The 13808-nt window shown below is 61.5% G+C and overlaps 13 non-coding genes across 13 annotated transcripts; all 13 read right to left on the bottom strand.

Annotated features, from left to right (window-relative positions):
• Nucleotides 1-447: 447 nt before the first annotated feature.
• Nucleotides 448-611, bottom strand: LOC142267738 (U1 spliceosomal RNA). Its single transcript, XR_012733571.1, has one exon. It is a non-coding gene; the product is annotated as a U1 spliceosomal RNA (small nuclear RNA).
• A 950-nt stretch (nt 612-1561) lies between these two features.
• Nucleotides 1562-1725, bottom strand: LOC142267737 (U1 spliceosomal RNA). The gene has a single exon (XR_012733570.1). It is a non-coding gene; the product is annotated as a U1 spliceosomal RNA (small nuclear RNA).
• Nucleotides 1726-2641: 916 nt separating this feature from the next.
• LOC142267736 (U1 spliceosomal RNA) lies at nt 2642-2805 on the bottom strand. The gene has a single exon (XR_012733569.1). It is a non-coding gene; the product is annotated as a U1 spliceosomal RNA (small nuclear RNA).
• Nucleotides 2806-3730: 925 nt separating this feature from the next.
• LOC142267735 (U1 spliceosomal RNA) lies at nt 3731-3894 on the bottom strand. The gene has a single exon (XR_012733568.1). It is a non-coding gene; the product is annotated as a U1 spliceosomal RNA (small nuclear RNA).
• A 910-nt stretch (nt 3895-4804) lies between these two features.
• Nucleotides 4805-4968, bottom strand: LOC142267734 (U1 spliceosomal RNA). The gene has a single exon (XR_012733567.1). It is a non-coding gene; the product is annotated as a U1 spliceosomal RNA (small nuclear RNA).
• A 911-nt stretch (nt 4969-5879) lies between these two features.
• LOC142267733 (U1 spliceosomal RNA) lies at nt 5880-6043 on the bottom strand. Its single transcript, XR_012733566.1, has one exon. It is a non-coding gene; the product is annotated as a U1 spliceosomal RNA (small nuclear RNA).
• Nucleotides 6044-6943: 900 nt separating this feature from the next.
• Nucleotides 6944-7107, bottom strand: LOC142267732 (U1 spliceosomal RNA). Its single transcript, XR_012733565.1, has one exon. It is a non-coding gene; the product is annotated as a U1 spliceosomal RNA (small nuclear RNA).
• Nucleotides 7108-8038: 931 nt separating this feature from the next.
• LOC142267731 (U1 spliceosomal RNA) lies at nt 8039-8202 on the bottom strand. The gene has a single exon (XR_012733564.1). It is a non-coding gene; the product is annotated as a U1 spliceosomal RNA (small nuclear RNA).
• A 905-nt stretch (nt 8203-9107) lies between these two features.
• On the bottom strand, nt 9108-9271 carry LOC142267728 (U1 spliceosomal RNA). The gene has a single exon (XR_012733562.1). It is a non-coding gene; the product is annotated as a U1 spliceosomal RNA (small nuclear RNA).
• Nucleotides 9272-10191: 920 nt separating this feature from the next.
• Nucleotides 10192-10355, bottom strand: LOC142267727 (U1 spliceosomal RNA). Its single transcript, XR_012733561.1, has one exon. It is a non-coding gene; the product is annotated as a U1 spliceosomal RNA (small nuclear RNA).
• Nucleotides 10356-11265: 910 nt separating this feature from the next.
• On the bottom strand, nt 11266-11429 carry LOC142267726 (U1 spliceosomal RNA). The gene has a single exon (XR_012733560.1). It is a non-coding gene; the product is annotated as a U1 spliceosomal RNA (small nuclear RNA).
• Nucleotides 11430-12329: 900 nt separating this feature from the next.
• On the bottom strand, nt 12330-12493 carry LOC142267725 (U1 spliceosomal RNA). Its single transcript, XR_012733559.1, has one exon. It is a non-coding gene; the product is annotated as a U1 spliceosomal RNA (small nuclear RNA).
• A 901-nt stretch (nt 12494-13394) lies between these two features.
• Nucleotides 13395-13558, bottom strand: LOC142267724 (U1 spliceosomal RNA). Its single transcript, XR_012733558.1, has one exon. It is a non-coding gene; the product is annotated as a U1 spliceosomal RNA (small nuclear RNA).
• Between the last annotated feature and the right edge of the window lie 250 nt (nt 13559-13808).

Raw genomic sequence — 13808 nt, 5'->3', positions numbered from 1 at the left:
ACAAAGCTCCCCTCCCGGCTGAACCAAAGGCCAATTCCTGTCACTACACCAGCGGAGGCATCCACAGCCAGCGGGCCCAGGGGGAACTCGGCCGGTGTGTCCAAAGCAGCCAAGCAAAGATATCAGGACGCCAAATCAAGAGTTAAGGGTTTAAACGGAGAGAGGAAAACGAAAAAACAAAGACCAAGGAAGGAACCCCCCCCTCCCCTCCCCTCCCCTCCTCTCTTTTAAAAAAGGCTCACAACAAATCCCAGATACCAAAAGCCAGCAGCAAAGCGAGCGGCTTCCCTTTGGCAGCTTCTAGATGGGGCCACAAGGGGGCACCAACAGGCTGTGCTTGCTTGAGAGTCCCTCGCAGCAGGCAGCAAAAGGAGACTCGCACACCTGTTGGCTCGTGGAGCCCCCCAAGCAGCAGCGTGTATCTGTCTATCTTTGACCAGAGCAAATCAGGGGAAAGCGCGAACGCAGTCCCCCACTACCACAAATTATGCAGTCGAGTTTCCCGCATTTGGGGAAATCGCAGGGGTCAGCACACCCGGAGTGCAATGGATGAGCCTCACCCTGGGAGAACCACCTTAGTGATCATGGTATCTCCCCTGCCAGGTAAGTATGAGTTGGGAGCGCGCCGGCTCGACGGGCGCCCCTCCGGCGCAGGCCCGCTACATCGCGGAGTCTCGGGCGGTGGGGTGAGGCGGGATCCGGGGCCAAAGCCAGGCGTTCCTTCGAGAGGGTGCCACCGAGGCCAGCAGCCTGGGAGCCGGCTACACCCCTTCCATCCCCCCCATGGCAGGCCAAGCTCAAGGCGAAGGCCGTCGTCCAAGATGCACAGCAAGCCAGAGTCATTTGCATAGCGGGGCGGCGGCTTCGGAGTCCAACGTGCGTTCGACGCCTGTAAACAGGCAGAAGGCTGCAGCTCCGGCTGCTCGCTCAGGGCGGCAGGAAGAGGCCCGGCGTCGGAGGCTCAACGTCGGCAGCCCCACCAGGCGGCCGCAAAAAAGGGCCCGGCCGTGCACTTCCTGCTGCTGCAGCCGCAAGTGCCATCTTTGGAGCGTGCCCGCTGGCGCTCGCTACAAAGCTCCCCTCCCGGCTGAACCAAAGGCCAATTCCTGTCACTACACCAGCGGAGGCATCCACAGCCAGCGGGCCCAGGGGGAACTCGGCCGGTGTGTCCAAAGCAGCCAAGCAAAGATATCAGGACGCCAAATCAAGAGTTAAGGGTTTAAACGGAGAGAGGAAAACGAAAAAACAAAGACCAAGGAAGGAACCCCCCCCTCCCCTCCCCTCCCCTCCCCTCCCCTCCCCTCCCCTCCCCTCCCCTCCTCTCCCCTCCCCTCCTCTCTTTTAAAAAAGGCTCACAACAAATCCCAGATACCAAAAGCCAGCAGCAAAGCGAGCGGCTTCCCTTTGGCAGCTTCTAGATGGGGCCACAAGGGGGCACCAACAGGCTGTGCTTGCTTGAGAGTCCCTCGCAGCAGGCAGCAAAAGGAGACTCGCACACCTGTTGGCTCGTGGAGCCCCCCAAGCAGCAGCGTGTATCTGTCTATCTTTGACCAGAGCAAATCAGGGGAAAGCGCGAACGCAGTCCCCCACTACCACAAATTATGCAGTCGAGTTTCCCGCATTTGGGGAAATCGCAGGGGTCAGCACACCCGGAGTGCAATGGATGAGCCTCACCCTGGGAGAACCACCTTAGTGATCATGGTATCTCCCCTGCCAGGTAAGTATGAGTTGGGAGCGCGCCGGCTCGACGGGCGCCCCTCCGGCGCAGGCCCGCTACATCGCGGAGTCTCGGGCGGTGGGGTGAGGCGGGATCCGGGGCCAAAGCCAGGCGTTCCTTCGAGAGGGTGCCACCGAGGCCAGCAGCCTGGGAGCCGGCTACACCCCTTCCATCCCCCCCATGGCAGGCCAAGCTCAAGGCGAAGGCCGTCGTCCAAGATGCACAGCAAGCCAGAGTCATTTGCATAGCGGGGCGGCGGCTTCGGAGCCCAACGTGCGTTCGACGCCTGTAAACAGGCAGAAGGCTGCAGCTCCGGCTGCTCGCTCAGGGCGGCAGGAAGAGGCCCGGCGTCGGAGGCTCAACGTCGGCAGCCCCACCAGGCGGCCGCAAAAAAGGGCCCGGCCGTGCACTTCCTGCTGCTGCAGCCGCAAGTGCCATCTTTGGAGCGTGCCCGCTGGCGCTCGCTACAAAGCTCCCCTCCCGGCTGAACCAAAGGCCAATTCCTGTCACTACACCAGCGGAGGCATCCACAGCCAGCGGGCCCAGGGGGAACTCGGCCGGTGTGTCCAAAGCAGCCAAGCAAAGATATCAGGACGCCAAATCAAGAGTTAAGGGTTTAAACGGAGAGAGGAAAACGAAAAAACAAAGACCAAGGAAGGAACCCCCCCCCTCCCCTCCCCTCCCCTCCTCTCCCCTCCTCTCTTTTAAAAAAGGCTCACAACAAATCCCAGATACCAAAAGCCAGCAGCAAAGCGAGCGGCTTCCCTTTGGCAGCTTCTAGATGGGGCCACAAGGGGGCACCAACAGGCTGTGCTTGCTTGAGAGTCCCTCGCAGCAGGCAGCAAAAGGAGACTCGCACACCTGTTGGCTCGTGGAGCCCCCCAAGCAGCAGCATGTATCTGTCTATCTTTGACCAGAGCAAATCAGGGGAAAGCGCGAACGCAGTCCCCCACTACCACAAATTATGCAGTCGAGTTTCCCGCATTTGGGGAAATCGCAGGGGTCAGCACACCCGGAGTGCAATGGATGAGCCTCACCCTGGGAGAACCACCTTAGTGATCATGGTATCTCCCCTGCCAGGTAAGTATGAGTTGGGAGCGCGCCGGCTCGACGGGCGCCCCTCCGGCGCAGGCCCGCTACATCGCGGAGTCTCGGGCGGTGGGGTGAGGCGGGATCCGGGGCCAAAGCCAGGCGTTCCTTCGAGAGGGTGCCACCGAGGCCAGCAGCCTGGGAGCCGGCTACACCCCTTCCATCCCCCCCATGGCAGGCCAAGCTCAAGGCGAAGGCCGTCGTCCAAGATGCACAGCAAGCCAGAGTCATTTGCATAGCGGGGCGGCGGCTTCGGAGCCCAACGTGCGTTCGACGCCTGTAAACAGGCAGAAGGCTGCAGCTCCGGCTGCTCGCTCAGGGCGGCAGGAAGAGGCCCGGCGTCGGAGGCTCAACGTCGGCAGCCCCACCAGGCGGCCGCAAAAAAGGGCCCGGCCGTGCACTTCCTGCTGCTGCAGCCGCAAGTGCCATCTTTGGAGCGTGCCCGCTGGCGCTCGCTACAAAGCTCCCCTCCCGGCTGAACCAAAGGCCAATTCCTGTCACTACACCAGCGGAGGCATCCACAGCCAGCGGGCCCAGGGGGAACTCGGCCGGTGTGTCCAAAGCAGCCAAGCAAAGATATCAGGACGCCAAATCAAGAGTTAAGGGTTTAAACGGAGAGAGGAAAACGAAAAAACAAAGACCAAGGAAGGAACCCCCCCCTCCCCTCCCCTCCCCTCCCCTCCCCTCCCCTCCCCTCCTCTCTTTTAAAAAAGGCTCACAACAAATCCCAGATACCAAAAGCCAGCAGCAAAGCGAGCGGCTTCCCTTTGGCAGCTTCTAGATGGGGCCACAAGGGGGCACCAACAGGCTGTGCTTGCTTGAGAGTCCCTCGCAGCAGGCAGCAAAAGGAGACTCGCACACCTGTTGGCTCGTGGAGCCCCCCAAGCAGCAGCGTGTATCTGTCTATCTTTGACCAGAGCAAATCAGGGGAAAGCGCGAACGCAGTCCCCCACTACCACAAATTATGCAGTCGAGTTTCCCGCATTTGGGGAAATCGCAGGGGTCAGCACACCCGGAGTGCAATGGATGAGCCTCACCCTGGGAGAACCACCTTAGTGATCATGGTATCTCCCCTGCCAGGTAAGTATGAGTTGGGAGCGCGCCGGCTCGACGGGCGCCCCTCCGGCGCAGGCCCGCTACATCGCGGAGTCTCGGGCGGTGGGGTGAGGCGGGATCCGGGGCCAAAGCCAGGCGTTCCTTCGAGAGGGTGCCACCGAGGCCAGCAGCCTGGGAGCCGGCTACACCCCTTCCATCCCCCCCATGGCAGGCCAAGCTCAAGGCGAAGGCCGTCGTCCAAGATGCACAGCAAGCCAGAGTCATTTGCATAGCGGGGCGGCGGCTTCGGAGCCCAACGTGCGTTCGACGCCTGTAAACAGGCAGAAGGCTGCAGCTCCGGCTGCTCGCTCAGGGCGGCAGGAAGAGGCCCGGCGTCGGAGGCTCAACGTCGGCAGCCCCACCAGGCGGCCGCAAAAAAGGGCCCGGCCGTGCACTTCCTGCTGCTGCAGCCGCAAGTGCCATCTTTGGAGCGTGCCCGCTGGCGCTCGCTACAAAGCTCCCCTCCCGGCTGAACCAAAGGCCAATTCCTGTCACTACACCAGCGGAGGCATCCACAGCCAGCGGGCCCAGGGGGAACTCGGCCGGTGTGTCCAAAGCAGCCAAGCAAAGATATCAGGACGCCAAATCAAGAGTTAAGGGTTTAAACGGAGAGAGGAAAACGAAAAAACAAAGACCAAGGAAGGAACCCCCCCCTCCCCTCCCCTCCCCTCCCCTCCTCTCTTTTAAAAAAGGCTCACAACAAATCCCAGATACCAAAAGCCAGCAGCAAAGCGAGCGGCTTCCCTTTGGCAGCTTCTAGATGGGGCCACAAGGGGGCACCAACAGGCTGTGCTTGCTTGAGAGTCCCTCGCAGCAGGCAGCAAAAGGAGACTCGCACACCTGTTGGCTCGTGGAGCCCCCCAAGCAGCAGCGTGTATCTGTCTATCTTTGACCAGAGCAAATCAGGGGAAAGCGCGAACGCAGTCCCCCACTACCACAAATTATGCAGTCGAGTTTCCCGCATTTGGGGAAATCGCAGGGGTCAGCACACCCGGAGTGCAATGGATGAGCCTCACCCTGGGAGAACCACCTTAGTGATCATGGTATCTCCCCTGCCAGGTAAGTATGAGTTGGGAGCGCGCCGGCTCGACGGGCGCCCCTCCGGCGCAGGCCCGCTACATCGCGGAGTCTCGGGCGGTGGGGTGAGGCGGGATCCGGGGCCAAAGCCAGGCGTTCCTTCGAGAGGGTGCCACCGAGGCCAGCAGCCTGGGAGCCGGCTACACCCCTTCCATCCCCCCCATGGCAGGCCAAGCTCAAGGCGAAGGCCGTCGTCCAAGATGCACAGCAAGCCAGAGTCATTTGCATAGCGGGGCGGCGGCTTCGGAGCCCAACGTGCGTTCGACGCCTGTAAACAGGCAGAAGGCTGCAGCTCCGGCTGCTCGCTCAGGGCGGCAGGAAGAGGCCCGGCGTCGGAGGCTCAACGTCGGCAGCCCCACCAGGCGGCCGCAAAAAAGGGCCCGGCCGTGCACTTCCTGCTGCTGCAGCCGCAAGTGCCATCTTTGGAGCGTGCCCGCTGGCGCTCGCTACAAAGCTCCCCTCCCGGCTGAACCAAAGGCCAATTCCTGTCACTACACCAGCGGAGGCATCCACAGCCAGCGGGCCCAGGGGGAACTCGGCCGGTGTGTCCAAAGCAGCCAAGCAAAGATATCAGGACGCCAAATCAAGAGTTAAGGGTTTAAACGGAGAGAGGAAAACGAAAAAACAAAGACCAAGGAAGGAACCCCCCCCCTCCCCTCCCCTCCTCTCCCCTCCTCTCTTTTAAAAAAGGCTCACAACAAATCCCAGATACCAAAAGCCAGCAGCAAAGCGAGCGGCTTCCCTTTGGCAGCTTCTAGATGGGGCCACAAGGGGGCACCAACAGGCTGTGCTTGCTTGAGAGTCCCTCGCAGCAGGCAGCAAAAGGAGACTCGCACACCTGTTGGCTCGTGGAGCCCCCCAAGCAGCAGCGTGTATCTGTCTATCTTTGACCAGAGCAAATCAGGGGAAAGCGCGAACGCAGTCCCCCACTACCACAAATTATGCAGTCGAGTTTCCCGCATTTGGGGAAATCGCAGGGGTCAGCACACCCGGAGTGCAATGGATGAGCCTCACCCTGGGAGAACCACCTTAGTGATCATGGTATCTCCCCTGCCAGGTAAGTATGAGTTGGGAGCGCGCCGGCTCGACGGGCGCCCCTCCGGCGCAGGCCCGCTACATCGCGGAGTCTCGGGCGGTGGGGTGAGGCGGGATCCGGGGCCAAAGCCAGGCGTTCCTTCGAGAGGGTGCCACCGAGGCCAGCAGCCTGGGAGCCGGCTACACCCCTTCCATCCCCCCCATGGCAGGCCAAGCTCAAGGCGAAGGCCGTCGTCCAAGATGCACAGCAAGCCAGAGTCATTTGCATAGCGGGGCGGCGGCTTCGGAGCCCAACGTGCGTTCGACGCCTGTAAACAGGCAGAAGGCTGCAGCTCCGGCTGCTCGCTCAGGGCGGCAGGAAGAGGCCCGGCGTCGGAGGCTCAACGTCGGCAGCCCCACCAGGCGGCCGCAAAAAAGGGCCCGGCCGTGCACTTCCTGCTGCTGCAGCCGCAAGTGCCATCTTTGGAGCGTGCCCGCTGGCGCTCGCTACAAAGCTCCCCTCCCGGCTGAACCAAAGGCCAATTCCTGTCACTACACCAGCGGAGGCATCCACAGCCAGCGGGCCCAGGGGGAACTCGGCCGGTGTGTCCAAAGCAGCCAAGCAAAGATATCAGGACGCCAAATCAAGAGTTAAGGGTTTAAACGGAGAGAGGAAAACGAAAAAACAAAGACCAAGGAAGGAACCCCCCCCTCCCCTCCCCTCCTCTCTTTTAAAAAAGGCTCACAACAAATCCCAGATACCAAAAGCCAGCAGCAAAGCGAGCGGCTTCCCTTTGGCAGCTTCTAGATGGGGCCACAAGGGGGCACCAACAGGCTGTGCTTGCTTGAGAGTCCCTCGCAGCAGGCAGCAAAAGGAGACTCGCACACCTGTTGGCTCGTGGAGCCCCCCAAGCAGCAGCGTGTATCTGTCTATCTTTGACCAGAGCAAATCAGGGGAAAGCGCGAACGCAGTCCCCCACTACCACAAATTATGCAGTCGAGTTTCCCGCATTTGGGGAAATCGCAGGGGTCAGCACACCCGGAGTGCAATGGATGAGCCTCACCCTGGGAGAACCACCTTAGTGATCATGGTATCTCCCCTGCCAGGTAAGTATGAGTTGGGAGCGCGCCGGCTCGACGGGCGCCCCTCCGGCGCAGGCCCGCTACATCGCGGAGTCTCGGGCGGTGGGGTGAGGCGGGATCCGGGGCCAAAGCCAGGCGTTCCTTCGAGAGGGTGCCACCGAGGCCAGCAGCCTGGGAGCCGGCTACACCCCTTCCATCCCCCCCATGGCAGGCCAAGCTCAAGGCGAAGGCCGTCGTCCAAGATGCACAGCAAGCCAGAGTCATTTGCATAGCGGGGCGGCGGCTTCGGAGCCCAACGTGAGTTCGACGCCTGTAAACAGGCAGAAGGCTGCAGCTCCGGCTGCTCGCTCAGGGCGGCAGGAAGAGGCCCGGCGTCGGAGGCTCAACGTCGGCAGCCCCACCAGGCGGCCGCAAAAAAGGGCCCGGCCGTGCACTTCCTGCTGCTGCAGCCGCAAGTGCCATCTTTGGAGCGTGCCCGCTGGCGCTCGCTACAAAGCTCCCCTCCCGGCTGAACCAAAGGCCAATTCCTGTCACTACACCAGCGGAGGCATCCACAGCCAGCGGGCCCAGGGGGAACTCGGCCGGTGTGTCCAAAGCAGCCAAGCAAAGATATCAGGACGCCAAATCAAGAGTTAAGGGTTTAAACGGAGAGAGGAAAACGAAAAAACAAAGACCAAGGAAGGAACCCCCCCCCTCCCCTCCCCTCCTCTCCCCTCCTCTCCCCTCCTCTCCCCTCCTCTCTTTTAAAAAAGGCTCACAACAAATCCCAGATACCAAAAGCCAGCAGCAAAGCGAGCGGCTTCCCTTTGGCAGCTTCTAGATGGGGCCACAAGGGGGCACCAACAGGCTGTGCTTGCTTGAGAGTCCCTCGCAGCAGGCAGCAAAAGGAGACTCGCACACCTGTTGGCTCGTGGAGCCCCCCAAGCAGCAGCGTGTATCTGTCTATCTTTGACCAGAGCAAATCAGGGGAAAGCGCGAACGCAGTCCCCCACTACCACAAATTATGCAGTCGAGTTTCCCGCATTTGGGGAAATCGCAGGGGTCAGCACACCCGGAGTGCAATGGATGAGCCTCACCCTGGGAGAACCACCTTAGTGATCATGGTATCTCCCCTGCCAGGTAAGTATGAGTTGGGAGCGCGCCGGCTCGACGGGCGCCCCTCCGGCGCAGGCCCGCTACATCGCGGAGTCTCGGGCGGTGGGGTGAGGCGGGATCCGGGGCCAAAGCCAGGCGTTCCTTCGAGAGGGTGCCACCGAGGCCAGCAGCCTGGGAGCCGGCTACACCCCTTCCATCCCCCCCATGGCAGGCCAAGCTCAAGGCGAAGGCCGTCGTCCAAGATGCACAGCAAGCCAGAGTCATTTGCATAGCGGGGCGGCGGCTTCGGAGCCCAACGTGCGTTCGACGCCTGTAAACAGGCAGAAGGCTGCAGCTCCGGCTGCTCGCTCAGGGCGGCAGGAAGAGGCCCGGCGTCGGAGGCTCAACGTCGGCAGCCCCACCAGGCGGCCGCAAAAAAGGGCCCGGCCGTGCACTTCCTGCTGCTGCAGCCGCAAGTGCCATCTTTGGAGCGTGCCCGCTGGCGCTCGCTACAAAGCTCCCCTCCCGGCTGAACCAAAGGCCAATTCCTGTCACTACACCAGCGGAGGCATCCACAGCCAGCGGGCCCAGGGGGAACTCGGCCGGTGTGTCCAAAGCAGCCAAGCAAAGATATCAGGACGCCAAATCAAGAGTTAAGGGTTTAAACGGAGAGAGGAAAACGAAAAAACAAAGACCAAGGAAGGAACCCCCCCCTCCCCTCCCCTCCCCTCCTCTCTTTTAAAAAAGGCTCACAACAAATCCCAGATACCAAAAGCCAGCAGCAAAGCGAGCGGCTTCCCTTTGGCAGCTTCTAGATGGGGCCACAAGGGGGCACCAACAGGCTGTGCTTGCTTGAGAGTCCCTCGCAGCAGGCAGCAAAAGGAGACTCGCACACCTGTTGGCTCGTGGAGCCCCCCAAGCAGCAGCGTGTATCTGTCTATCTTTGACCAGAGCAAATCAGGGGAAAGCGCGAACGCAGTCCCCCACTACCACAAATTATGCAGTCGAGTTTCCCGCATTTGGGGAAATCGCAGGGGTCAGCACACCCGGAGTGCAATGGATGAGCCTCACCCTGGGAGAACCACCTTAGTGATCATGGTATCTCCCCTGCCAGGTAAGTATGAGTTGGGAGCGCGCCGGCTCGACGGGCGCCCCTCCGGCGCAGGCCCGCTACATCGCGGAGTCTCGGGCGGTGGGGTGAGGCGGGATCCGGGGCCAAAGCCAGGCGTTCCTTCGAGAGGGTGCCACCGAGGCCAGCAGCCTGGGAGCCGGCTACACCCCTTCCATCCCCCCCATGGCAGGCCAAGCTCAAGGCGAAGGCCGTCGTCCAAGATGCACAGCAAGCCAGAGTCATTTGCATAGCGGGGCGGCGGCTTCGGAGCCCAACGTGCGTTCGACGCCTGTAAACAGGCAGAAGGCTGCAGCTCCGGCTGCTCGCTCAGGGCGGCAGGAAGAGGCCCGGCGTCGGAGGCTCAACGTCGGCAGCCCCACCAGGCGGCCGCAAAAAAGGGCCCGGCCGTGCACTTCCTGCTGCTGCAGCCGCAAGTGCCATCTTTGGAGCGTGCCCGCTGGCGCTCGCTACAAAGCTCCCCTCCCGGCTGAACCAAAGGCCAATTCCTGTCACTACACCAGCGGAGGCATCCACAGCCAGCGGGCCCAGGGGGAACTCGGCCGGTGTGTCCAAAGCAGCCAAGCAAAGATATCAGGACGCCAAATCAAGAGTTAAGGGTTTAAACGGAGAGAGGAAAACGAAAAAACAAAGACCAAGGAAGGAACCCCCCCCTCCCCTCCCCTCCCCTCCCCTCCCCTCCCCTCCTCTCTTTTAAAAAAGGCTCACAACAAATCCCAGATACCAAAAGCCAGCAGCAAAGCGAGCGGCTTCCCTTTGGCAGCTTCTAGATGGGGCCACAAGGGGGCACCAACAGGCTGTGCTTGCTTGAGAGTCCCTCGCAGCAGGCAGCAAAAGGAGACTCGCACACCTGTTGGCTCGTGGAGCCCCCCAAGCAGCAGCGTGTATCTGTCTATCTTTGACCAGAGCAAATCAGGGGAAAGCGCGAACGCAGTCCCCCACTACCACAAATTATGCAGTCGAGTTTCCCGCATTTGGGGAAATCGCAGGGGTCAGCACACCCGGAGTGCAATGGATGAGCCTCACCCTGGGAGAACCACCTTAGTGATCATGGTATCTCCCCTGCCAGGTAAGTATGAGTTGGGAGCGCGCCGGCTCGACGGGCGCCCCTCCGGCGCAGGCCCGCTACATCGCGGAGTCTCGGGCGGTGGGGTGAGGTGGGATCCGGGGCCAAAGCCAGGCGTTCCTTCGAGAGGGTGCCACCGAGGCCAGCAGCCTGGGAGCCGGCTACACCCCTTCCATCCCCCCCATGGCAGGCCAAGCTCAAGGCGAAGGCCGTCGTCCAAGATGCACAGCAAGCCAGAGTCATTTGCATAGCGGGGCGGCGGCTTCGGAGCCCAACGTGCGTTCGACGCCTGTAAACAGGCAGAAGGCTGCAGCTCCGGCTGCTCGCTCAGGGCGGCAGGAAGAGGCCCGGCGTCGGAGGCTCAACGTCTGCAGCCCCACCAGGCGGCCGCAAAAAAGGGCCCGGCCGTGCACTTCCTGCTGCTGCAGCCGCAAGTGCCATCTTTGGAGCGTGCCCGCTGGCGCTCGCTACAAAGCTCCCCTCCCGGCTGAACCAAAGGCCAATTCCTGTCACTACACCAGCGGAGGCATCCACAGCCAGCGGGCCCAGGGGGAACTCGGCCGGTGTGTCCAAAGCAGCCAAGCAAAGATATCAGGACGCCAAATCAAGAGTTAAGGGTTTAAACGGAGAGAGGAAAACGAAAAAACAAAGACCAAGGAAGGAACCCCCCCCTCCCCTCCCCTCCCCTCCCCTCCTCTCTTTTAAAAAAGGCTCACAACAAATCCCAGATACCAAAAGCCAGCAGCAAAGCGAGCGGCTTCCCTTTGGCAGCTTCTAGATGGGGCCACAAGGGGGCACCAACAGGCTGTGCTTGCTTGAGAGTCCCTCGCAGCAGGCAGCAAAAGGAGACTCGCACACCTGTTGGCTCGTGGAGCCCCCCAAGCAGCAGCGTGTATCTGTCTATCTTTGACCAGAGCAAATCAGGGGAAAGCGCGAACGCAGTCCCCCACTACCACAAATTATGCAGTCGAGTTTCCCGCATTTGGGGAAATCGCAGGGGTCAGCACACCCGGAGTGCAATGGATGAGCCTCACCCTGGGAGAACCACCTTAGTGATCATGGTATCTCCCCTGCCAGGTAAGTATGAGTTGGGAGCGCGCCGGCTCGACGGGCGCCCCTCCGGCGCAGGCCCGCTACATCGCGGAGTCTCGGGCGGTGGGGTGAGGCGGGATCCGGGGCCAAAGCCAGGCGTTCCTTCGAGAGGGTGCCACCGAGGCCAGCAGCCTGGGAGCCGGCTACACCCCTTCCATCCCCCCCATGGCAGGCCAAGCTCAAGGCGAAGGCCGTCGTCCAAGATGCACAGCAAGCCAGAGTCATTTGCATAGCGGGGCGGCGGCTTCGGAGCCCAACGTGCGTTCGACGCCTGTAAACAGGCAGAAGGCTGCAGCTCCGGCTGCTCGCTCAGGGCGGCAGGAAGAGGCCCGGCGTCGGAGGCTCAACGTCGGCAGCCCCACCAGGCGGCCGCAAAAAAGGGCCCGGCCGTGCACTTCCTGCTGCTGCAGCCGCAAGTGCCATCTTTGGAGCGTGCCCGCTGGCGCTCGCTACAAAGCTCCCCTCCCGGCTGAACCAAAGGCCAATTCCTGTCACTACACCAGCGGAGGCATCCACAGCCAGCGGGCCCAGGGGGAACTCGGCCGGTGTGTCCAAAGCAGCCAAGCAAAGATATCAGGACGCCAAATCAAGAGTTAAGGGTTTAAACGGAGAGAGGAAAACGAAAAAACAAAGACCAAGGAAGGAACCCCCCCCTCCCCTCCCCTCCTCTCTTTTAAAAAAGGCTCACAACAAATCCCAGATACCAAAAGCCAGCAGCAAAGCGAGCGGCTTCCCTTTGGCAGCTTCTAGATGGGGCCACAAGGGGGCACCAACAGGCTGTGCTTGCTTGAGAGTCCCTCGCAGCAGGCAGCAAAAGGAGACTCGCACACCTGTTGGCTCGTGGAGCCCCCCAAGCAGCAGCGTGTATCTGTCTATCTTTGACCAGAGCAAATCAGGGGAAAGCGCGAACGCAGTCCCCCACTACCACAAATTATGCAGTCGAGTTTCCCGCATTTGGGGAAATCGCAGGGGTCAGCACACCCGGAGTGCAATGGATGAGCCTCACCCTGGGAGAACCACCTTAGTGATCATGGTATCTCCCCTGCCAGGTAAGTATGAGTTGGGAGCGCGCCGGCTCGACGGGCGCCCCTCCGGCGCAGGCCCGCTACATCGCGGAGTCTCGGGCGGTGGGGTGAGGCGGGATCCGGGGCCAAAGCCAGGCGTTCCTTCGAGAGGGTGCCACCGAGGCCAGCAGCCTGGGAGCCGGCTACACCCCTTCCATCCCCCCCATGGCAGGCCAAGCTCAAGGCGAAGGCCGTCGTCCAAGATGCACAGCAAGCCAGAGTCATTTGCATAGCGGGGCGGCGGCTTCGGAGCCCAACGTGCGTTCGACGCCTGTAAACAGGCAGAAGGCTGCAGCTCCGGCTGCTCGCTCAGGGCGGCAGGAAGAGGCCCGGCGTCGGAGGCTCAACGTCGGCAGCCCCACCAGGCGGCCGCAAAAAAGGGCCCGGCCGTGCACTTCCTGCTGCTGCAGCCGCAAGTGCCATCTTTGGAGCGTGCCCGCTGGCGCTCGCTACAAAGCTCCCCTCCCGGCTGAACCAAAGGCCAATTCCTGTCACTACACCAGCGGAGGCATCCACAGCCAGCGGGCCCAGGGGGAACTCGGCCGGTGTGTCCAAAGCAGCCAAGCAAAGATATCAGGACGCCAAATCAAGAGTTAAGGGTTTAAACGGAGAGAGGAAAACGAAAAAACAAAGACCAAGGAAGGAACCCCCCCCCTCCCCTCCCCTCCTCTCTTTTAAAAAAGGCTCACAACAAATCCCAGATACCAAAAGCCAGCAGCAAAGCGAGCGGCTTCCCTTTGGCAGCTTCTAGAAGGGGCCACAAGGGGGCACCAACAGGCTGTGCTTGCTTGAGAGTCCCTCGCAGCAGGCAGCAAAAGGAGACTCGCACACCTGTTGGCTCGTGGAGCCCCCCAAGCAGCAGCGTGTATCTGTCTATCTTTGACCAGAGCAAATCAGGGGAAAGCGCGAACGCAGTCCCCCACTACCACAAATTATGCAGTCGAGTTTCCCGCATTTGGGGAAATCGCAGGGGTCAGCACACCCGGAGTGCAATGGATGAGCCTCACCCTGGGAGAACCACCTTAGTGATCATGGTATCTCCCCTGCCAGGTAAGTATGAGTTGGGAGCGCGCCGGCTCGACGGGCGCCCCTCCGGCGCAGGCCCGCTACATCGCGGAGTCTCGGGCGGTGGGGTGAGGCGGGATCCGGGGCCAAAGCCAGGCGTTCCTTCGAGAGGGTGCCACCGAGGCCAGCAGCCTGGGAGCCGGCTACACCCCTTCCATCCCCCCCATGGCAGGCCAAGCTCAAGGCGAAGGCCGTCGTCCAAGATGCACAGCAAGCCAGAGTCATTTGCATAGCGGGGCGGCG

Source organism: Anomaloglossus baeobatrachus, unplaced genomic scaffold (assembly GCF_048569485.1).
Source record: "Anomaloglossus baeobatrachus isolate aAnoBae1 unplaced genomic scaffold, aAnoBae1.hap1 Scaffold_2964, whole genome shotgun sequence".
NCBI lineage: Eukaryota > Metazoa > Chordata > Amphibia > Anura > Aromobatidae > Anomaloglossus > Anomaloglossus baeobatrachus.
This window is presented reverse-complemented; position numbering and strand designations above follow the sequence as displayed.